Source organism: Lactuca serriola, chromosome 5 (genome assembly GCF_051521515.1).
Source record: "Lactuca serriola cultivar US96UC23 chromosome 5, Lser_US96UC23_V15, whole genome shotgun sequence".
In the NCBI taxonomy this organism is placed as follows: Eukaryota; Viridiplantae; Streptophyta; class Magnoliopsida; order Asterales; family Asteraceae; genus Lactuca; species Lactuca serriola.
This window is the reverse complement of record NC_136412.1, coordinates 171,249,470-171,266,699: the sequence shown is the minus strand read 5'-3', so window position 1 is coordinate 171,266,699 and position 17,230 is coordinate 171,249,470. Positions and strand designations below refer to the sequence as shown.

At 42.6% G+C, this 17,230-nt stretch overlaps 2 non-coding genes across 2 annotated transcripts; both read left to right on the top strand.

The window, feature by feature from the left end:
* The first annotated feature begins 7,049 nt into the window (after window positions 1-7,049).
* On the top strand, window positions 7,050-7,156 carry LOC145055876 (small nucleolar RNA R71). Its single transcript, XR_013685424.1, has one exon. It is a non-coding gene; the product is annotated as a small nucleolar RNA R71 (small nucleolar RNA).
* An 8,996-nt stretch (window positions 7,157-16,152) lies between these two features.
* Window positions 16,153-16,259, top strand: LOC145055905 (small nucleolar RNA R71). Its single transcript, XR_013685452.1, has one exon. It is a non-coding gene; the product is annotated as a small nucleolar RNA R71 (small nucleolar RNA).
* The last annotated feature ends 971 nt before the right edge of the window (window positions 16,260-17,230 follow it).

Here is a 17,230-nt window from a genome sequence, read left to right as displayed (position 1 = left end):
CCCTAGCTAGAGTCAACATCCTGGTCAAAGTCAACTTCCAGTTGACCTGACTCACCGAGTTAGCTCGCCAACTCGTCGAGTCCCCTAGTCCTTCATTTGTCCTCAACCTGATTCTGCTCGCCGCGTATAGCAAGAACTCGACGGGTTCTCCTTTATTCAAGATATCGGGACAACCTTTAACTGACTCGCCGAGTTGTATGAACAACTCGTCGAGTCTATCTTCATCATATGAACATGTCCAGTCCGTGACTCGTCGAGTTGTATGAAAAACTCGTCGAGTCTATCTTCATGGGTTGGGAGATTGCCTTGGACTCGCCGAGTGTGTTTTTCCACTTGCCGAGTCCCATGGTTTCCCGACCATGGCTATGTCCTAATACGTTGAGTCACTCCTCTAGACTAATCTAATCTCCTCTAAAACTCAACTGGTTTCCTTTGAACCCCGAACTGATTTGGGGAAATCAACCCATGACTCGCCGAGTCCCAAAACTGACTCGTCGAGTCTACGAATCACCAAGCCCATAAGTCGATTTTTGATCTCCAAAACTTAGCCAAAAGGTAGATCTGGGCTCCTAAGGCCGATATAACACGTAAAGTCATAAACTTTACGTGCTTGCATGAAACATTTGAGCTTAAAAGGTCAAAATGGGGGTTAATAGCATGCATGGGGGTTCTTATGGCCATAAAGATGGCACCTTTATGCCATGAGGACCCTTCAAGGTGCAGATCTAAAGGTGTATCAGCTTGGGACGTCCAGATCCCAAGAATCAAGCTTCAAAGCCCAACATAACCATAAGAAGATCTAGGAAATCATAAGTCAAGTGTGAAGCTTTATTACCATAAAATGAGGAGAAGATGGTGCTGATTCTGGATCTGAAATCTCCTCTTGAATCCTCCCTCTTCCTCTTCTTCACCCAACTTCAATCACACAAGATAACTTAAGAAATGGCACTCAAATACTCACAAAGCTCAAGGGTGGCGGTTTAGGGTTTCTGGACGTTGAGGGAGTGATAAAGGAGGCTACAGGGGCGTTATGTTCTTTAAATAGGGAGGCAAACCCTTGCAGTTAGGGTTTCCATCAAACAGTGCCTACTCGTCGAGTCATTTTTCCGACTTGTCAAGTAGGCTACTTAGTCCCCGACCTGGATTCGTTCTTACTCGACGAGTTGGGCCTTCAACTAGTCGAGTCGAAGGGTAAAAATTATAAAATTTAACTTAACTTAGATGCATACATGGAACCGGGTGTTACACTTTGGATCTAAGTTTTTCACTAGTTGAACATGAAAATTGAATACCAAAGCAAAACCCTAGATCTAGCATATATAATTCGAAAATCACATAATGAAAGGGTTTTAATTTATACCTTACTTGTTATGTAGTAATAACAAGAACTCATTGTAGATCCTTGACTCTTGAAAGCTTAGTGCCTGAAATGTTGCACCTCTAATGGTTCACAAACACCACTAGCAAAAGGATGAGATGAGAGAGGAGGGATTCTTTCAGAATTTTGGCTAGGGTTTGTAGAAAGCAAGCATTGGCCGAAATCCCTAAGCGGTGGGGTTTTTATAGATTTGTGGGCTGCTAGGGTTTGCTGGAAGAAACCCTAATTTCCTGCTTAAGGCTTAAGCAACCCATGACTCTTATTAGGGAGCCTTGGACGAAATCTATAGGGCCCCCCAATAGTTTTCGTCCACTCCATTCTAAGGAGTCTAGCAGCCCAGTTTCACAACTATCAATGATTTGCAAAACAACCCATGTTCTTTTATTCAGTTCCTTTAATTCAAAAATTAATTCCAAATTAATTTCTGATTAAATACTAATTAAATAACATGATTTATAATTAATATATTATTTTGATAATACATTAATAAATCAATTTATTTTTCCAAATAATAAATTCAACCTCTCTCTCCAAAAGTCATCATGTCAAGTTGCTAGCGTGATGGCAACCCAAAAGGACCATGCTACTATCAAATCAAGTACACACCAATTATAGTTATGAGCTTAGACACCTAATCCAACATACATAAGCATAAATGAAAATAATACAAGCCTTACATTAGTTTAACTAAACTACTGACCTATAAGCATCCTTAAATTACTCATCATAACATCACACTTGTGCTCTCATGCCACCACCTGTAATACAAGAAACTGAGTGTGTCGGGCTTGGGGGTCTGGTGAGCACATAGGGTTTTCAATCCGCAATAATTAAATTATTTTCATCAAAACATTCAACCTGATTACCTATTCCCATAGTCTCTATCCTAAGGAATTTAATTATGGGGACCTATCCTAAGGATTATCTTCGGGATAGACAATACTGCTTAAGGGATTCCTTAGTAATATATGTCAATGAGGCAACCACAGGGGGGATGGAGCACACTTGGTGAACACTTAGCTCAAAAACACCTACAGGTTGCGACCCTTTTAGCATTCCACCGAACTGTCTAGAATAGTCCGTGGTCATCATCTATACTCCTCTAGACGACCAGATCATCTTTAATGTCAAGGCCTCTCATCATCTATATCATCTTACATCTACCCATCTTTACCTAATGTATTTATAGGTAATAAAAATACTTATACAATTTAAAATAAAACAAGTATATATCATTCATCTAGCATAGATATCAGGAACATAGATAATAGGAACATATAGCATGTAATTATCTTAAATACTTTATATCCTGTGTAAGATGAAGTAACTATGCACTCACATGCTTAAAGTGATGATTCGAAACTTGAACAACACTTCACTTTAGAACTTGGTTTTTCCTTTGACGTGACCTGGGTTTAATTAACACTAAGTCTTAGGCTAATATTCCTTATGAATAAAGATAGCCAAGATCCATCTATAATTCCAAATTCTACTGATCTATAGATGATAAGAACAACCAGGTAAGATCATATCGTAGGTAGGGTCCGTTTGGTATATAGAGGGAATGTTCGACAAAATTAGTTGTTATGTAACACACCAAAATACGAGCCAAAAATTTCATTTTTGAAAACATATATTTAGCAAAACATTTGAATAAAACGTTTACTGATCATAACATTTTATAAAGATATCGCATGTCTGGAAAAACATTTCAATAACATAAAAATGTCAGAGTACAAATCCCCAGGAAGGCCTCGTGATGCGGAATACGAAACATGTGTGTGATGGGCTGCTACCACGCCAGCTCCTTCCCCTTCGAAGAAGAGGTACCTGAAACCAAAACTGAAAACTGTCAGCACGAAGCTTAGTGAGTTCCCCCATCGTACCGCATATCACACAATCACATAACATACATATTGCCGGGCATTTCTGGGGTGCCCGACCTACCCGGTACGGCCATTCTGGGGTGCCGACCTACCCGTGTCAAGCCATTCTGGGGTGCTGACTACCCATGTCACGCCGTTCTGGGGTGCTGACTACCCTTCGGTCCTGACGACCGAACCTCGGGGACTATTTCACCCCTTACTGCATATATCATAACATAACATATTATCAGACATATCTGGGGTGCCTGAACTACCCTTCGGTCCTAACAACCGAACTCGGGGACTAGTCCCCTCCTACTACCTCTATCACATATAACGTAAAAAGCCAGAATGCAAACATATCATCATATACTGTCAGACGTATCTGGGGTGTCTGACTACCCTTCGGTCCTGATAACCGAACTCTATTACTATCACATGTAACATATCATGCTAGCATATAACATATCAGGTAGTAGCAAACCTAGATGATATCACAAAGACAATCATATATCATACATTTCCTACTGGTGGGCCGGCATTGTGGCCTTAGACCCACCGCTACTGGAAGGTAACTCACCTCGAAGTAGCTGCTGATCTGTGTGGGAAAGGTCTGTCTGCTGCTGCTTCGGAAATCCTCCGACTGCAATTCCCACCAAACACTTAATCAATTACTGCTAACCGCCCTTAGGGTAAATTGTCCATTTACCCTTAACAAGTCATGAGTCAAGTCACAGTCAACTGCCAGTTGACCAGACTCGCCGAGTTGGCTAGCCAACACGCCGAGTCCCTTTCCTTTAGTCTGACCATAAGTCCGTCTCTACTCGTCGAGTTAAGCGTAGACTCGACGAGTCTTCCTTCTACACCCAAAGCCAATAGTCCTTCATCCTACTCGCCGAGTTGTATGAACAACTCGCCGAGTTCCTCTTCATCCGAAGAACACTCTAAGCTGTGACTCGCCGAGTTGTATGAACAACTCGCCGAGTTGTTCTTGAGACAAGCAGATTGCCGTGAACTCGTCGAGTCGTTGGAATGACTCGCCGAGTGACTTCATGAGTGATTCTGGCTTCCAACCCACTGAGTCATACCCAATGACTCACCACTCCAACTCGCAACACAAAAAGGGGAACAACCCGGGGACTCGCGACCCGACTCGCCGAGTCAGATGAACGACTTGCCGAGTCTGCCTCATGCAAAAACTATACACGCGATTTTGCTTGAATCCAGCCCATGCCATTCGTAGATCTGGGTTCCTAGGGCCTGGTTTACACGTAAAGTTTCCAACTTTACGTGTAGATAATCACCAATGAAGGTTTTAGGGCTCAAAGTGCACCAAAAGGGGTAGATCTAAGACTTTCATGCAATATGACTCCATAAAGGCAGTAGATCCAAGCTCCAGGGACTAAATCATGTCTAGATCTAAAGGCCAACAACTTATTACCACCCACCAAGCACAAACAAGCTTGAAGAATGGCTCGAAAAGGACTTTCATGAAGCTATTAGGGACTACAAGCTTGAAAACAGAGGGGGAAACGAGCTATACCTCAAGGGGAACATTGAGATGTCACAAAATTGCTTGGCCTCCTTCTCCTCTTCTTGATCTACTCTTCTTTCTCCTCAAAAACTTCAAGAACACACCCAAAAACCTTCAATCTCACAAGGAAAAGGGCAAAGACGATGTTGGGAGCTCTGAGGGTGAATGGAGGCGAGGTTGGGGCGGAAATGAGTGTTTAAATAGGGTTTCAACAGACAGCGGTGACTCGCCGAGTCTAGAATATGGACTCGCCGAGTCCAGAATATGGACTCGCCGAGTCGCCAACTTAAACGTGCCCCCGGACCGCGTCCCTACTCGGCGAGTCGGACCTACAACTCGCCGAGTCCAAGGCTAAAATGACAATTACTAAGATAAATTTTATGTACCCGGAACCAGGTGCTACAAATCTCCCCCACTTATTTTAGACTTCGTCCTCGAAGTCTGCCGCTTGATCCTGAAACAGCTCGGGGTAATGCTCCATCATTTCTTCCACCGGCTCCCAAGTCCATTCTGAACCCTTGCGGTGCTGCCATTGCACTTTCACTAGCTCCACCCTCTTGTTCCTTAGATCCTTCGACTTCCGGTCGAGAATTGCGACTGGGCGCTCAATGTAATTCAGGCTATCATCAACCTGTATATCCTCTAATGGCACCACCGCTGAATCATCCATGAGACACTTCCGCAGCTGGGAGACATGGAAGGTGTTGTGGATCTGGCAGAGCTCGGTTGGCAGATCCAGCCTATATGCCACCTTGCCCACCCGAGCTACAACCCTGAACGGTCCAATGAATCTCGGGCCTAACTTTCCCCGCTTCCTGAATCGAATGATGCCTTTCAAAGGCGACACCTTCAGGAGAACCATATCCCCGACCTGGAACTCCAGGTCTGATCGACGCTTGTCGGCGTAACTTTTCTGCCGACTCTGCGCAGTCTGAAGCCTACGCCGAACCTGCTGGATTCTCTCGGTCATATTGAGCACCACCTCGGTGCTCCTCATGACCCTTTGGCCAACTTCACCCCAACATATCGGGGTCCTGCACCTCCGACCGTACAACATCTAGAATGGGGGATGATCAATACTCGCGTGATAGCTGTTGTTGTACGAGAACTCAGCCAAAGGAAGATAGGTATCCTAGCTACCATCGAAATCTAACACGCACGCCTGCAACATATCCTCCAAAGTCTGGATGGTCCGCTCACTTTGACCATTCGTCTGCGGGTGAAAAGCGGTGTGAAAATGCAGACAAGTGCCCAACTCATCATGAAACCTCTTCCAAAACCTGGAAGTGAACCGCACATCTCGATCTGATATCACTGACACTGGCACCCCGTGCCGCGCCACTATCTCCCTGATATAGATATCGGCCAACTTTTCGGCCAAGATACTCTCCGGAATCAGAATAAAATGGGCGCTCTTGGTCAACCGATCCACGATGACCCAAACCGAATCTACTCCTCGCGCCGTTCGTGGAAGCTTCGTGATAAAATCCATCGTAATATCCTCCCATTTCCACAACGGGATATCCAATGGCTGCATCTTGCTGTGCGGTCTCTGATGCTCGGCCTTGACCTTCCTGCAGGTCAAACACCGCTCGACGTACCACGCCACATCCCGCTTCATGCAGGGCCACCAATAGTCCAGGCGAAGATCCCGATACATCTTTGTTGCCCCTGGATGAATAGATAATCGGGATTTGTGCGCCTCCTCCATCAAGATCTGGCGCACGCCTCCATGATACGGCATCCACACCCTACGGTGTAGTGTCAACAACCCCCGGCTATCATAATCAAAGGAGGTGACTTGACCCACTATTCGCTCACTCTTCCGATGCTCCTCCTTTATAGCCTCCTGTTGAGCCTCCTGAATCTGCTCCAACAGGGGAGTCACCACAGTCATCCTCATGCAAACATCCCTGGTCGGCGCCGCCTTGCGGCTAAGCGCATCGGCCACCACATTGGCCTTCCCCGGGTGGTAAAGGATATCGCAATCATAATCCTTCACCACGTCCAACCACCGACGCTGCCTCATGTTCAGATTCGGCTGATCCATGAGGTACCTCAAACTCTTGTGGTCCGTGTAAATGCTACAACGAACCCCGTAAAGGTAATGCCGTCATATCTTGAGGGAGAAGACCGCCGCCCCCAACTCTAAATCGGGCGTCGGGTCTTCTCCCTTGGATTTTTCTTTGTCACAGGTCCTTAAGAATCAAAGAGTTGTTTTGTCATCATGTTGACCCCATCATAAAAGATTGACATCTCTTGCTGCACATTTAGGTCATGTTGAGGGCAATTTCTGAGCAAGCCCTTGTACCGCTCCCATGCTTCGTATAGTGACTCTCCCGAATGTTGCTCAAAGTTGGCTATTGCCTTCTTGAGTTTGGCTATCTTGGATGGCGGGAAAAACTGGTCCAAGAATTGCTCACGCATTTGAGCCCAAGTGGTGATTGTACCCGGTAGGAGTGCTTTTAACCACTCCTTAGCAGCTCCTTTGAAAGTGATGGGAAGCATCCTAAGCAAGACTGTGTTTCTGTTGACATTTGGGATATTAAAGTAGTCCGCAATGTCGTTGACTTCATCTAGATGCTTAAAAGCATCCTCATGATCTTTCCCGAAAAATGTGATGTCCTTCAGTGCAGTCAATATGTGTCCCTTCAGCTCGAATGTGGCAGTGGCAGGTATTACGGGTTGGACTAAACCGGGACCCACATCTTCTCGGATCCGCTTCTTGTAAGCTCCCATGGACATTTCTTCAATTGCTTCCATCTCGTTCCTTGGCTCGTTCTCGGGTTCGCTCGTGTGTTCTTCAAATTCCGGCTCGGTATCGCTTTCGGACTCGGTTTGGACGGGTGTTTGATCCAAGTGCTCAATATTGCTCTTGTGCCTTGCGGATGAACTTGACTCTCTTGTCTTCTTTCCCGACTTCCTTGAAAAAGTTGACTTCAATTCTTGTAAGGGCGTCTTTTTCTTGTGAAGTGCATACTCGGGATCTTCAAGTGGTGGCACCAAGTGTGTGTTTGAACTTCTGGTCATGAACTCCTGCAACTTGCTAAACTAAAAACGTAAAACTGGACTAAAATAAGAAAAACTAAAAACTGAAATCTCAGCTTTCACGTCGTGAGTTTATTAAATCTCACGTCGTGAACTCTGTGACAGAAACAGAAAAATAAACTAAGCTAAGCTAACAAAAATAAATAACCAATTAACCTTTTTATAGATTTTATTCCACAAAAAGGGGTCGATTAATCTAATGCAACTAAATAAACTAATAACCTAAGTCGTTCCCCGGCAACGACGCCAAAAACTTGATGTGCACAAAAGTACTCACTAATTTTAATATTTATAACCTAACAAACTTAACTAACTATGCACTTATAGGCAGTGTACCTAGTCAGATTACAATATAGCTTGGGTAAGTCGGGTGTCGATCACAGGGAACGGTGTTCTAATTAATTTACTTACTATTAAATTAACCTAATTTATTAACAAGTTTAAAAGGGGTTTTATCTGGTTTTACAAGATCAAATGAACTTAAATCAAATTCAATAAATAAAAACACACTCTTGTTTAGTTTGAATCCACTTCTCTCTTATGACTAGCTAATGATTACGGATTATTAAGTTGGTTTTTAGTTGTATTAGTAATTTAGTTCTAACTTACCAATAGTTAACTAATTCATGTCAAACCATGTATGTTCACACATAATTAAACACAGAACTAATTATGAATGTAAATATGGTATGTAAAATTTGTTGTATAAACGCAATTATGATCACAATACAAGTTCTCTAGCACAGCTAAGCTCATTTATTCTAATTACTAACTAAGATTGGTCAATCCTAGCTCTAACAAATTCAATGTTCACTAAATCATTAGGTAAACAAGTTCATGCAGATTAATGGTCACTAAGCTACACAGAACATGCAATCAAGCAATTAGATAAACAAACAATAGCATGCTAGGTTATACAAATTAAACACAAACAATTTTTACCAACTAAAATTAATCCATAAACATATAACTATTCATAAGTTTGAAGCTTCATCTAGCTAAACAAGAGTAGCTAGATTCAGCTGTTCATCATAGCAACTAAACCAACACAGCTAAAAGTAATGAAAGGCATGTTCTTATTTAACTAAAATATAAACGTTTATTCTTTTTGGTGTTGAAAACCTTCTTCCAGAACCTTTCTTTCGCTCCAAATCGTCTTCTGGAACTCCTTCCTTCTGCCAAAATCTTTTTCCATTCGTAATGGTCAAGGATTTATATAGTTGCTGATATCCATAAATTCACGTCGTGAATAGTAAGAAATTCACGTCGTGAGTTGTAGATAACCGTGCCCGTCAAGGATTCCTTCACCCGCGTACATATCTTCTAGAACCAACGATTCACGTCGTGAATGATCTTTTTCCAGATTTTCTTCACTTTTACTCTTTTAATTCCCGAAGTTTCTTTCTTTAACGCTTTCAGTCCCTTTTCTACAAAATGTCTTCTTTTTGGCTGTAAATAACATTTAAGCTCATAAGTACCATTATTCTAAACAAATTACCAACTTTTTAATAAAAATGTACTTAAATATTGCCTGAAAATAGGTATAAATATGGCAATATCACATGTCATGGTAGCGGGTCCTCCTCATGTCCTCATCACCCGCATACTGGGGCACTAATAATGCCCTCTCCCGGAACTTGGCGGTGATCTCCGCCACAGTCTCCGTCGTCTGTCTCATATCTAGGAACTCCCTGGCCAGCTGCTGAAGCCCGACAGCCGACGCAAACTCTGCCCTGAACCTGGTCACGAAGTCCGACCAGGTCATAGCCTCGACAGCCGAGGCTCCCAACGAGTCACCGACGGACTCCCACCAATCCCTAGCTCGATCTCTCAAACATCCTGCTGCAAATCTCACCTTCGACCCCTCAGGGCAGAAGCTAATCGGCTGGGCAGACTCAATGTCTGCAATCCATCGTCTGGCAGCTATGGGGTCCTTCGCCCCATGAAAATCCGGCGCACCACTGCCCTGGAAGTCCTTGAAGGACAGTGTGCGGGATCCTGACTGGCCAGATGCCATGTCACTCCTGAATGCCCGGAGGCGATCCTCCATCATCTCCAATATCCCTTCCTTGATCGACCCGAAGATAATGGGGGTCGACTCAAGGATGCCTCTGGTGATATCTTCTAGAACCAACGATTCACGTCGTGAATCCTTTAAGTCTCACGTCGTGAATGATCTTTTTCCAGATTTTCTTCACTTTTACTCTTTTAATTCCCGAAGTTTCTTTCTTTAACGCTTTCAGTCCCTTTTCTTCAAAATGTCTTTTTTTTGGCTGTAAATAACATTTAAGCTCATAAGTACCATTATTCTAAACAAATTACCAACTTTTTAATAAAAATGTACTTAGATATTGCCTAAAAATAGGTATAAATATGGCAATATCAAAATACCCCACACTTAGGCTTTCCTTGCCCTCAAGCAAATTTAAACTTAACCCTTGATTACTAACATCACATAGAACGATCCGACTCTAGCTCAGCCATTATGCCAAGACCTCAATGCATGCATTTGTGTCTAAAATTTTCCTAAAGTACCCCCATACTTGAAATACTCACAATCTTCATAAACACTCGCCCACTTTTTCCGAACAATGCTCATTTTATGCAACCCTCTGAATCCATCCGCAGAAAACCTCCTTATCCTCAAGGTATTTTTAGTTGAGCAACCTAAGCATACATAATCTAGAATTACAGTCATTGATACCACTATGGAGCTCTTTTGGAATTCTTCACTTCTTTGACATTTGATCTTTGATTTCTTTGAATTCACCACCTTATTTGATTTCTGGTATCTTCAACTTTTGAATTCAGAACTTTGATCTTTTGATCTTTACTATATTTGCTCCAAAATTCTTCAAACTTTTCTCGTAATTCTCTCTCTTTTTTTTAACATGTACCTCTTTTTTTTCACTCAAAACCTACATGCTTAAGCAGAGGCGCTCAACCTCAACCTTTATCGGTTAATGATAATAATTTTCCTAGATACATTTCAGGTTTAGGCTGCTAAACATATTGCATCCCTCAAACCAAGCGGGGTTATGTTTTTGTTCCATGATTTCACTAAAATAAGGGAGGCCACAAATGCATTATAACGTGTATTGACTCAACTAACATTTGAACTTTCATCGGATCATCCCAGATAACACTAGCAATTATAATTCAAATTATTATTACTAGATTTAATTATTAAAAATTTCAATTTTCAATTTTTACTATCAAATTCTATGATTATCTAGCAATTTACTTTTTCTACCCCTACCCCACACTTATTTCATACAATTCCCTCATTGTATGCATCAAAATTAAAGAAAATTAAAGAAAAGGGAGAAAAAAAACAGACTCTCCTGGGATAGTGGCGTGAGCATCTCCAAAAGTGTGGAAAACGTTCATCTTGAATATGGACTTCCAAAAATAGAAACTCGGTTCTTGAACTCACGAAATAAGAAGTGTACCGGCAAAACATGAAATCGAGCCTTCAATCGTCTTCAAATATGGTGTAAGTCTCCAAAAGTAGAATGACCAATGTGGGAAAGCATACGCCACATTGTATGGTTGTAAAAATGAGCCAAAATAATCTTGAATATATTGACAAGAAGAATAGCATCAACCCATAGAAGACTAAAATGTCAAGGGCCTTGAATCTTGTAAAAATCTAATATTCACAACGTGAGTGTGAGACAATTCACGACGTGAGATCGAAACTAAGCGTATTCTGAGAACCTCCTGATAACTGACTCACGACGTGAATAATAAAAGTTCACGTCGTGAAAACTGGACAAGCAGAAAACATTGCCCAATTCTTCTTCTCATGTCTTAATGTATTAAGACTCTTCCAAAGTCATCAGTTTATGACTCTTTCGCTAACGCTCCACTCTCTTGACTCACCCCACACTTATTTTGAAAATATGGGTCTCGACTCTCGGCATTAAACACTCCCGGCTAAAAATGTACGCATTCATAACTCGTTATCCTCTCTAGGCGCTCCTTAGTAATTTCTGAGAAACAATCAACAACGAAGAATAAAAGTAACATAATATTCAAAGTAGTTCTTACAATCCCATAAAAACAAACTAAAAAAACAAACTAAAAACAAGTCAAAATAAATAACGATCAAACATCCTCCTCATCATCATGCGCTCCACTGGTACCAGCTCCATCACCTCCACGGCCACCATACTCTGACCATCGTGGGCAAATCGGGTAATGATACCCTAAATGAGGTGGCTGCTCCACCCCAAGATGCCGGACAACATTCTCCATCGTGCCGCCTATCTAATTCACACTCAACAATAACTGGTCAAAGTAACCAGCCATATCACTCCCAAAAGGCGCACCAACCATGGAAGCAGGTGGGTGTATCGGTTGCCCGCGGTCTCCCCTTCCTCTCACGTTCCTGCGCCTCGGTCTCGACTCTGGCGCAGGTTGGTCGGTCGGCTGATCATCCTCATCATCACCCTCACCATCTGATGGTACTATGCCCCAATGCGATCCAAAACTTCTGACCACCCGCATAGTTTCTAAATATCCCATACCAAAGTCATGCTCGTCAACACACGTCATGGATCTAGTAATATCGGGAACAACCAAATGATAAGAACGGGCCAAACGAGTAACAAAATGCCCCCCACAAATGGGGTTCCCAGGGCACGAACTCACGGCAAACCCGGCCAGAAAACGAGCTAGAAAATACGGGATGTTGCAACAGACACCAGGCTGTAAGATGCACCAGAAGAAAAATAAGTTCTGCTTAGTCACTTTGTCGCCATGCCTCTTATGGTTGATGGAAAAGGTGATGAACCGGTGGAGTAAACGATGGATCGGGGACCGAATACTGCTCTCGGGAGATACTCCAAAATTAAACATCCCGGAGGCAATGTTATGCCAAAAAGAATACCCCGTGACACCCTCCGCATATCGTCTAGCAGCCCCACTCAGAAACATGCCAAACTCGGGAGTCATAGCCTCCTGTCGATCATACAGTCCTACTCTCCAAGCAAACTCAACCAGGCTGCACTCCTGGTACTCACCCTCCAATCTAAATACCAACGCCTGTGGCCAATGTGGATCTTGAACCGTTTCCTGAAATTTCACCGTTGCGAAAAACTCGACACAAAACTCTTTGTAGACCCGCTCTTGCACCCGGAACAGATTCTGCCAACCAGAATAGGTAAACGAATACCCATCTCCAATGAATATTTTTGTCAAGAACGGGCCCACCCGGTCTACGATCCCTACTTCCCTCAATCTTGTCCAATTGACTGTTGGAGCAACTGCAATTTCCCTGTTGTAAAGCCACCCCAATCTGTTGTTCCAACGGGTCAAAACATCACGTGCCATTGTTGCGGGAAAAATTGTAAAATGGGTGCAAACCCGCAACCCCAGCTGGAACCTCTCTTCTTGGAGCCATTCCTGCAAAAACAAGGAAAAAAAACAGCCAAAACAAATATCCACAAATTAAACATAGAGGAAAATGAATTCTGTTCAGCCCTAGAATTCACGTCGTGAATCATATAAGATTCACGTCGTGAAGTCGCAAACCCAGAAGGCAGAATCATTACCATCGGGGAAAAATCTAGTCAAAATATCCATGGGTTTTACTCCTATACTACTTCTAAACACTTAGTATGAACATTCAAAGGTTATTTTAACGAATTAACTCCGTCATTTCACTCAATCAACAAACCCTAACCCTAAGTTCATCTATTAGGGCATAAATTAAACTTTATAACCAAATATTATTACCTTGGTTGGAAGTATTACGTAAGCACAAGGAAGATTAGTGGAGTTATCGGCTAAAATCGCAGCAATGGGGACCAAGGAGGGACCAATTTCTGCTTCCACTTCGTGAAGAATAAACAATTGAAGGGTTAACTGGTTTCTAGGGGTTTAATCTGTGGTCCCGTACTTTTGAAAATTCACGTCGTGAATTCGGTAAGATTCATGCCGTGAATAGTGTCTGGGCTTAAGTCTGGGCCATGTACTCACGGACTGATCTTAGGCTTACTAGTTTAATGGGCTAAGCCATATCATGGATTATATGTCCGGTTCATTCACAATTCACGTCATGAATTGATAACTATTCACGTCGTGAATGTAGTCTGGAAGAGAAAAATCAATTTTTGAATTTGAACTAAGTTCTCAATTATTACTACTTCCATTATAAGATCCCTACATTATGTTCTAATAGAGTTGGATGTCTTGATCTAAGTTTTCAAAACTAAAATGCAAAAAGAAAAAAAATTTGCAAACCAAACTCGGGTTGCCTCCCGAGAAGCGCTTCTTTTTCTTGGAGTCTTGAGCCGGACTCCGTGCCTCCTACGTTGAGTCCTCGGAAGAATCCACCACTAGGATCTTTTGTTCCTTGAAACGCCTCTTGTAAGCTTGAACTCGCCTTTTGTATGCTTTCTTTGAATTTTCTTTTTTAACTTTCACTTCTTCTTCAAGCTTGCGCTTTGTGCCCTTAGTTTCTTCCTTGCACCTCATCGCATCTTCCTCCTCTTTCACCACCGGCTTTGTCACTCTTGAAGTGACCTCCTCTTCATCACTTGTCATCTCCTCATCCTCTTTTCTCACCCAAGAAGGTGGACTTTTGTAAGATATGACTTCAACCAAAAATGGAACAGATGCTATAGGTTTTGTTCTTTTGACCTGATGAACTGCCTTGATCTCTTCTTCCATAAGCTTCTCTAGTTCTTCTAGTTCATTGTCTTTGTTAATTGTGAACACCTCTTCTTGAACATGTTCCTTTGGGAAGCCATCTTCTATCCCAAAAACTTCTTTTTCATCTCCAACTCTCAAGATGAGCTTAGACTCGCGGAAATCAACAAGAGCTCCAGCAGTGTTAAGCAATGGACGGCCAAGGATAATTGGAACATCGGGATCTTCCTTCATATCCATTACTACAAAATCTATTGGAAAAACAAATTTTCCAATTTTTACCAAAATATCCTCGACTATGCCCCGGGGTTGTGTCACTGAACGGTTCGCCATGTGAATCGTCATTTTTGTAGCCTTCATCTTCTGAATTTCCAATTTTTTATAAAATGAAAAAGGCATCAAATTAATGTTAGCCCCAGAATCGGCTAAAGCATTAACCTTCAATTTATTACCAAACTCACACGGAAGAGTGAGACGTCTAGGATCCCCCATCTTCTCTGGTGTCTCTCCCAACACAGCTTTTGAGCTTTGTTCACTTAGGACCACCTTAGACTGCTTCTTTAATTGCTTGCGAGTGTCTATCAAATCTTGCAGTAATTTTTGACGCTCGGGAGTTTTGGATAAGGACTCGACAAAGGGAGTATTAATCGGGATCCCCTTCACATGCTTGACAAACTCTCTATGCTCTCTCTCTCTCCAGTGGACTAAGGGTAGCTTGGGAAGGAAAAGGCAAAGGTGGCTGATAAACCGAACCAACTACAGAATTTTTCTGTTCATGACGGGCCCACGTCGTGAACATATAAGGTTCATGTCGTGAATTCTGGAACTCAGCAGCTTCATGATTTTCGAGCTTGATCTTCATCATCTTTGGATCGGGCTGCTGTGATTCTTCTTCCAATGCCTCCAGGAACTCAGAGATGGCTTCTTCTTCGGTGTCTATGGCCATTACATGAGATTGGGTCTTCGTTTCGGTATTTTTCGGGGATAACTTCTCATGAACTAGAGTGGCTAGTTGACAAAATTGTACTTCAAGGTTATGGATGGAGGCTTGTTGATTCTTTATCAAATTTTGTTGTTCCATAATGGCAGAATCAGTGGCATCGTGTCTCTTTTCCGAAGCTTCCATAAACTTCATTAAAATGGTCTCTAGGTCGGGCTTCTTCTCGGCTGGTGGCTGCTCCTTTTGATAAAGGCCTCGACCTGTCTGCCTATACTTCTCTTCTTTTTGCTTCTTATACTCTTCATATGGCAACCACTCCTTCTTCGGTTTCCTCCAGTCCTCATCAAACTTATCCCCACTAGAGTAGCACACTTGAGCTTTTCTGTTCCCATACTCATCTACATTGCAGTCCTTGGTCAAGTGTGGACCACTGCATCTCTCGCAACCCACTCTTACGGCATGTATCGACTGGTCCATCTGTGTTATCCTGCGGTCCATATTATTCAGCATGGCCATGACCGCTGTTATTTCTTCAGTTTGGGCCCCTCCTCCGCCTTTGATTCCTTCCTGCCTCGGGTTGTGGTATTCGCGAGAATGCTTCGCGAATTCTTCAATTAGCTCCTTGACCTCCCTTGGATTTTTCTTTGTCAAAGGTCCTTGAGAATCAAGGAGTTGTTTTGTCATCATGTTGACCCCATCATAAAAGATTGACATCTCTTGCTGCACATTTAGGTTATGTTGAGGGCAATTGCTGAGCAAGCCCTTGTACCGCTCCCATGCTTCGTATAGTGACTCTCCCGAATGTTGCTCAAAGTTGGCTATTGCCTTCTTGAGTTTGGCTATCTTGGATGGCGGGAAAAACTGGTCCAAGAATTGCTCACGCATTTGAGCCCTAGTGGTGATTGTACCCGGTAGGAGTGCTTTTAACCACTCCTTAGCAGCTCCTTTGAAAGTGATGGGAAGCATCCTAAGCAAGACTGTGTTTCTGTTGACATTTGGGATATTAAAGTAGTCCGCAATGTCGTTGACTTCATCTAGATGCTTAAAAGCATCCTCATGATCTTTCCCGAAAAATGTGATGTCCTTCAGTGCAGTTAATATGTGTCCCTTCAGCTCGAATGTGGCAGTGGCAGGTATTACGGGTTGGACTAAACCGGGACCCACATCTTCTCGGATCCGCTTCTTGTAAGCTCCCATGGACATTTCTTCAATTGCTTCCATCTCGTTCCTTGGCTCGTTCTCGGGTTCGCTCGTGTGTTCTTCAAATTCCGGCTCGGTATCGCTTTCGGACTCGGTTTGGACGGGTGTTTGATCCAAGTGCTCAATATTGCTCTTGTGCCTTGCGGATGAACTTGACTCTCTTGTCTTCTTTCCCGACTTCCATGAAAAAATTGACTTCAATTCTTGTAAGGGCGTCTTTTTCTTGTGAAGTGCATACTCGGGATCTTCAAGTGGTGGCACCAAGTGTGTGTTTGAACTTCTGGTCATGAACTCCTGCAACTTGCTAAACTAAAAACGTAAAACTGGACTAAAATAAGAAAAACTAAAAACTGAAATCTCAGCTTTCACGTCGTGAGTTTATTAAATCTCACGTCGTGAACTCTGTGACAGAAACAGAAAAATAAACTAAGCTAAGCTAACAAAAATAAATAACCAATTAACCTTTTTATAGATTTTATTCCACAAAAAGGGGTCGATTAATCTAATGCAACTAAATAAACTAATAACCTAAGTCGTTCCCCGGCAACGACGCCAAAAACTTGATGTGCACAAAAGTACTCACTAATTTTAATATTTATAACCTAACA